Source organism: Lampris incognitus, chromosome 5, assembly GCF_029633865.1.
Source record: "Lampris incognitus isolate fLamInc1 chromosome 5, fLamInc1.hap2, whole genome shotgun sequence".
Taxonomy (NCBI): domain Eukaryota; kingdom Metazoa; phylum Chordata; class Actinopteri; order Lampriformes; family Lampridae; genus Lampris; species Lampris incognitus.
In genome coordinates, this window is record NC_079215.1 from 5,922,583 (window position 1) to 5,930,082 (window position 7,500).

The following is a 7,500-nucleotide window of genomic DNA, read 5'->3' on the forward strand; positions in this document are numbered from 1 at the left end:
GAGTCGCCAGCCGCTTCTTTTCACCTGACAGTGAGGAGTTTCACCAGGGGGATGTAAAGAGTGGGAGGATCACGCTCTTCCCCCCAAGTTGCCCAGATCGACCAGAGGAGGCGCTAGTGCAGCGACCAGGACACATAAACACATCCAGCTTCCCACCCGCAGACGCGGCTAATTGTGTCTGTAGGGACGCCCGACCAAGCCGGAGGTAACACGGGGATTCGAACCGGCGATCGCCGTGTTGGTAGGCAACGGAATAGACCGCTACACTTCCCGGACGCCCAGCAATCTCCTTCCATAAACTATGGTGAGAAGGAATATTAATAAAAGCAAAGTTAAATGTCACATAGCGGCTATAAGGTCCACGCTAGCTGACTTTCTAACTTGTGGCTAACGTTAAGTTAGCTCTTATGACGTCATTCATAGGTAAACACACTGCCAATAGCATCTTAGTTACTATACTAGGCGGCGAAACAACACAACAACGCGCTGACTACACATTCTATTGTTCTCAAATTGTTTTACAAACCCACAATGCACAGAGGCGAAAAGTATCTGTGGCATATCTCCTGCCGCCGGTAGGGGGCGCCAATTTAGGAAATGCTCCTGTGGGTCGTGTTAGAGGACAAACGACCTATGTGGGTTGGAGCTGTTGGTTTTTATACAGCTGAAATGTTTACATGACTTCTTATCTACGATGCACACATTTAGATTAGATTAGATTATTTTATTAGCCACACAACCAAGGCCGGTGGAATTTGTTTTTGGTACACTTTAAACTCTGCAGCACAATACACACATGGGCAACAACAGACACTCCACATATTATCACGAACAATACAATTACACAATAACAGAAATAAACATATCACGCATAACTATTAGGTGAATTGTGATATTTATGTCAGGCAGGAGTCTCCGTGGACTATGGTGTTCGTGGGTGACGTTGTGATCTGTAGTGAGAGTAGGGTGCAGGTGGAGGAGAGCCTGGAGAGGTGGAGGTATGCACTGGAGAGAAGAGGAATGAAAGTCAGTAGGAGCAAGACGGAATACCTATGCGTGAATGAGAGGGAGGACAGTGGAATGGTGAGGATGCAAGGAGTGGAGGGGACAAGGGCGTATGAGCTTAAATACTTGGGGTCAACTGTACAAAGTAACAGGGAGTGCAGGAGAGAGGTGAAGAAGAGGGTGCAGGCAGGGTGGAGTGGGTGGAGAAGTGTGTCAGGAGTGATTTGTGACAGAAGGGTACCAGCAAGAGTTAAAGGGAAGGTTTACAAGATGGTTGTGAGACCAGCTATGTTGTATGGTTTGGAGACAGTGGCACTGATGAAGAGACAGGAGGTGGAGCTGGAGGTGGAGGAGATGAAGATGATAAGATTTTCATTGGGAGTGACGAAGGAGGACAGGATTAGGAACGAGTATATTAGAGGGACAGCTCAGGTTGGACAGTTTGGAGACAAAGCAAGAGAGGCAAGATTGAGATGGTTTGGACATGTGTGGAGGAGAGATGCTGGGTATACTGGGAGAAGGATGCTGAATATGGAGCTGCCAGTGAAGAGGAGAAGAGGAAGGCCAAAGAGGAGGTTTATGGATGTGGTGAGGGAGGACATGAAGAAATGGAAACGGATGATCCGCTGTGGCGACCCCTAACGGGAGCAGCCGAAAGTGGTAGTAGTAGTGGTGGTATTTATGCCAATGGTGTGTGAGAAGAGGGACTATAAGGAGGAATTCAGAGTCCTGATGGCTAGGGGAAAAAGCTGTTTGTGAAGTGTTTAGTCTTAGTGGACAGTGACCTGTAGCGCCTCCCTGAGGGAAGGAGCTGGAAGAGGTGATGAGCAGGATGTGAGGGGTCGGAGATGATCTTCTTTGCTCGCTTTACAGTCCGGCTAGTATATAGAGATTCAACTGAGGGGAGTGGGTTGCCAATGATTTTGGATGCCTTGTTGACAATCCGCTGCAGTTTTTTCCATGTTTGACTGTCTGTGCCACCGTACCATACTGTAATAGAAGATGTTATGATGGATTCAGTTATGGCTGAGTAAAACAGAACCAGCAGTTGATGTCTGATCCGGTATTCTTTAAGCTGTCTAAGAAGGTAAAGTTGTTGTTGAGCTTTTGCAACGATGTGTTCTGTGTTAATTTCCACTTCAGGTTTTGCTGATGTAAGTTCCAAGGAACTTAAAAGAGTCTGTGGAGGTGATGGGGCCTCCATTCATTTGTATGGGTGTTTTGGGATTCGGCATGCGTCGGAAGTCAATAATGAGTTTTTTGGGTTTTGGCTGTATTAAGCAGAAGGTTGTTTGCACACCAAGTGACAGCTTGGTCTACTGCAGTGCGGTACTTACTGGGTTTCATCATTGTTGGAGATGAGGCCTACAATGGTTCGGTTGTCTGCATATTTTATTACTTTCACAGAGCTATCCGTGGATGTAAAGTGGTTGGTGTAGAGTGAGAAGAGCCAGGGGTGGAGAACACAGACCTGAGGAGCACCTGTACTGAGGGTAAGCGGGTGTGAGGTTTGGTTATTAACCGTCACCCTCTGTGGCCTGTTCCACAGGAAGCTCCGAATCCAGTGGCATATGGCTGGGTCAATGTTCATATCCAAGAGTATGTAAAGAGTTTGAGTGGGTTGGTGGAGTTGAAGGCGGAACTAAAGTCTAAGAACAGGATGCCTGCGTAGGTGTTTGGTGATTCCAGGTCTTGCAGGGCATGGTGTAGGACTATGCTAACTGCATCCTCAAAAGACCAGTTGGCTTGATAGGCAAATTGATATCGATCCATCATTGGGGAGGTGCAATATTTCAAGTGACAAGAGTGATGCGCTCAAATGCTTTCATGGCCACAGATGTTAGGGCGACTGGTCGGAAGTCATTGAGGCAGGTGATCTTCAAGGACTTTGGCACAGGAATGATGGTAGAGAGTTTGAAGCACTGTGGTCTGTACATTGGCTTAAAGAGGTGGTAAATATTGGCGCCAGTTGTGCTGCACAGTGGCTCAACAAAGCAGGACTGATGCCGCCTGGCCCTGCTGCTTTCCTAATGTTCAGCTTCTTGAATGTTGCTCTCAACTCACCCTCCGGGATGCAGAAGGGTGGCATTGGAGTAGGAGTAGGGGGGGATGGCTGGTGGAATAGGTTTTTCAAACCTTGCATAAAACTTATCTAATTTATCTGGGAGGTTATGGTCATTGTCTGGAGGGGAGCAGCGGCGTTTTTCGTAATCTGTAATTTCCTTAAGTTTTTCCCATATTGCTCTGGAGCTACTTGAAGAGAATTGTTGTTCGAGTTTTGCTGCGTGGCTGGACTTTGCTTTTCTCATTGCAGCACGCACCTTACACTTGGCTGCTCTGTACTGATCCCTGTTTCCGTTTTAGTCTGCCCAGTTCTTTTCTTCGAGTAGGAGGGGTAATTCTTTAGAGAACCAGGATTTTGTATTGCCGTACAATGTCACTGTTTTGGTAGGGATGCACGTGTCCTCGCAGAATTTGATGTATGACGTCACTGTGTCAGCGAGTTCGTCGAGGGAGTCGCAAGCTGCACTAAATTTATTCCAATCAGTGCATTCAAAGCACTCTCGAAGCGTTTCCATGGCATCCATGGACCAGAACCTGACAGATTTGGATGTTTTCTTGATGGATTTAAGCGTTTGTCTGTATTTTGGGATGAGGAGTGACACAGCGTGGTCGGACTTCCCCAGTGGAGCCCTCCGGAATGCACGGTAAGCATTTGAAATTGAGACGCAGCAGTGAGCCAATGTTTTGTTTTCTCTGCTATGGCAAACGACTTGTTGCTCATAGTTCGGTAGTTCGAGGGAAAGATTCGTATGGTTGAAATCACCTAACACGGTGACAGACGTGTCAGGGTTGGAGTTTTCAACAGGGGAAATGTGCTGCGAGAGTTCGCTAATGGCTGTGTTAAGCATTAGCTTGTGGTGGGATGTAAACGGCAACTGATACAATTGAAGCGAACTCTCTAGGGAAGGTCACGTGGTCTGCATTGCAACCTGATGAATTCAAGATCACAAGAGCAGCAGCGGCGAAGGGTTGTTGAGTTGTTACACCGGCGCTGATTGACCATGAGACAAATACCTCCACCTTTTGACTTGTGAAATAGTTTGACTGACCTGTCGGCTCTGATGAAGTTGTAAACTACTAATAAGACACGTTAGCCCCTAGCTAGCTAACGGGTCTGACCCTTTAGCCGAGCCGTTAGTGACGTCGCCTTGTGGTGCAGTACACCTCGTATCGAATCCCGCACCGGGCAAGAAAATAACCGGTTACATTGGTGGCAGCGGTGGGATCCGGAAGTGTGCAGATCCTCAGAAGTCTCTTCGGAGCGCGGGAATAACAAAGCGCGAGGGCGCGCTTCCGGGAGAGGGTGACGACTGTAAACTACTAATAAGACACGTTAGCCCCTAGCTAACGGGTCTGACCCTTTAGCCGAGCGGTTAGTGATGTCGCCTTGTGGTGCAGTACACCCCGTATCGAATCCCGCACCGGGCAAGAAAATAACCGGTTACAGTAGTGAAGCCGGGGGGGGGGGGCGCTTGATCAAGGACCGGTTGAGCCAGCCATGTCTCGGTAAAGCAGAAAGCTGAGCAGTCTCTGCAGTCTCTATCGGTTTGTGTGAATGACAAAAGTTCATCCATTTTATTTTTGAGGGATCGCACGTTGGATAAGATCAGTGCCGGTAGTGGGGGCCGATAGGGCCGTCTCCTGAACCCGGAGAGCGCCCCTGTTCTCCGTCTCCCTGTTCTAGGTGCATTTCCCCAGGACGGCGATCCAGTGCCGTTTACAACCATCCTCTGGAATGTTGGCAGATGGTCCCAAATGGCCAAATGTAGTCCCCCTGATGTACAGCAACTCCTCGCGGTTGTATTTCCCATAGACATGATGCTTTTCCTGACATAAACTGAAGACAAAAGTGCAAGACACCGCAGCAGAGCAGGAACCGGGGCAAGCCTCGCGGCGGCCATCATGAAATTAAGTGTGTTATTGCATCTGTGTGGATTTATCTGTCATACTCACAAAATTGTCATCTCTAAATTTGAATGTGGACCGGCGGCCTGTCAAGGGTGTCTTCCCGCCTGCCGCCCAATGACTGACCCCGATTGGGATAAGCGACTTGGATAATGGATGGATGGATTTATCAAATGGCTCTTAGTATGGGTGGTGCATTTGTGAGACGAGGGGGGAACGAGTTTTGCGCGTTTTAGTTTTTTTTTTGAGTTGAGTTTTTCAGCCCAGTCGACTCTGGTGGAGCTTTGCTTGGTTTAGAAGTTGTTCGGCTGTCCGTGGGGTGTTTCCCACCGATCCATTCCATCCATTAGCCAAACCGCCTATCCTAATTAGGGTCGCGGGAAGCTGGAGCCTATCCCAGAAGTCATTGGGCGGAAGGTGGGGGAACACCTTGAACATGGCGCCAGTCCATCGCAGGGGGCAAACACATTCACACCTAGGCGAATCGGCCATACTAAACTGTCCTCCCTATCAAGGATGTAAAAAATCCCCATCCTTGAAAGAGTGGCCACTGGCCTGTAGATGGGTGTAGACTGCCGAGTTCTGGCTTGACGCGTTTGCTCTTCTGTATCGTGCCATCCTCTTCGCCAGAGGATGGGTGCTTTCCCTCTGCAGAAATCTACACCAACAAGTAGACTGTCGTCACTGTTCTTGCACCTTTTGCTAATGGCACGACTTGGTAGGAGGTGAACGAGTGGGACTTTTTCAAGTGGGATGACACAGTCATTCGGAAATCTGGGGTATTTCTTGACTTTACTGGACTGTAAATCGTCTCCCCCAGCGCCGTGCATAGAGAGAGTCTGGCCATCCTTTGATCTTTGCAACACGCGCTGTGATTGGCTGAGAGCCTGTCACGTGCTCGACGGGCGCCATGTTGCCTACCAGCGTCTGGCTCTGTCGTCATGACGTTTCAATGATTTTCCCTGCGTTTTCGGCCCATTTCTCGCCGATTTGTAGCAGTTGAAGGAGAAATGGTGTGTTGTGCGGCTTGGGGCTGTTCCGTTCGGCCGGGACGAGGCCGTAAGATGCGTCAATTTCCACAGGATGCACAAGGCTGGGCTGGTCCCCCTCAGCTTATTCCTACTCGTGCTCGGTGAGTTCAGTTCAGTGTTTACGATTTTTCGACAAACTAACTTCCCTGGAGCAACCCCAGAGTCTGTAAGGTACTGATGTGGAAATCAGTTGTGTGGCACATCCAAGCCATGTAGAACCGTTGACAGAAATTGGGCAAATGTAAACCGTGTCAGATTGTCATGTGGGATGGATTGAGTGACAGGCCTGAGCCTGAGCCGAGGCAGTGTGTGGGTGGTGTTGAGATAAACTAGACAAGAGCTACGATACAGAACTGACGCTGCACTGGCTAAACCTGGAAACAGGTAGGCCTAATGTTTCTCCAGTGTCCCTGATGTTATTGCTCATTATCATTCACTAGTAGCCTACTGCACGTTGCAAAATATGCAATGCTGGTACTGATCACCAGTTTACCCACCACACCAGTAGTATAGTGGATAAAAACTAAAGTCTCTGGAGTAAATTCTTTGGGTTGAAATCTACATGTATGCAGCAGAGGCCCCTGCTCAGTGCCTGCGACTGTGCTATGACCACTGGTGGGTTTCTTCCTGATCCCATCACCTTCATCATGGACTGAAAAGGTGAAACACGTTATTACCATAGCCTCTGCCCCTGAGCTGGTGTCAAACCACCACCTACTCTGACTACTGGTACGCAATGATAAAAAAAAAAGATTCTGGTTCTCTGAAACTGGGACTGAAATGATGGAAAATACATAATTTCTGGAACCGTAAGTACTGGTACTGAATTACGTAAAATACATAAAGCGCCTCTCAGAATTATTTACGCGGTGGTGTGGCCTTAAAAGGCCAAAGCCCTTTCTCACTAGCTTCAATATGTTGTCTAAATTTTTAATCTAATGAATTCTCGTTTCCTCTAAGTTGGGGTCAAAGTCTAGTGATGGAAATTAACAGAGTTATCCATTCATGGCACATGACACCCACAAAACAGGGTGAGCTGTGAGCTTCATTTTGCCACGTGACCAGTTAATAAGGCGACAGACGCAATAGTCACGTTAAATTCTTATTTAACAGTAGTCAGAAGTGAGGCGACTTTTGGTCAGTTATCTCATTAAGCTGGTCACATGACATAACAAGGCTCATAGCTTACCCTATGGAGTGCTTCAATCGTCCTCCTGATTGCTATTACTGCACTTGACCTGTGACCCCCGACTTTCAGGAACATGAATTTATTAGATTAAAGAATTTAGACAACATTTTGACACTATTCAGAAACGGGTTTTGAACCTTGCTGAGGCTGTCATTAGCATTTTTAATGATTTTGAATGGCACGCATAGGGCTGCCTACCAGTTGGTAGGCAATATGGCGCCCGTGTAGCCAGTTGGCCAGACATACGGCGCTGGTCTCTGCACCCCCGGTCGCTGCGCCATCCCCTCTGCCGAACCGGGGAGGGCT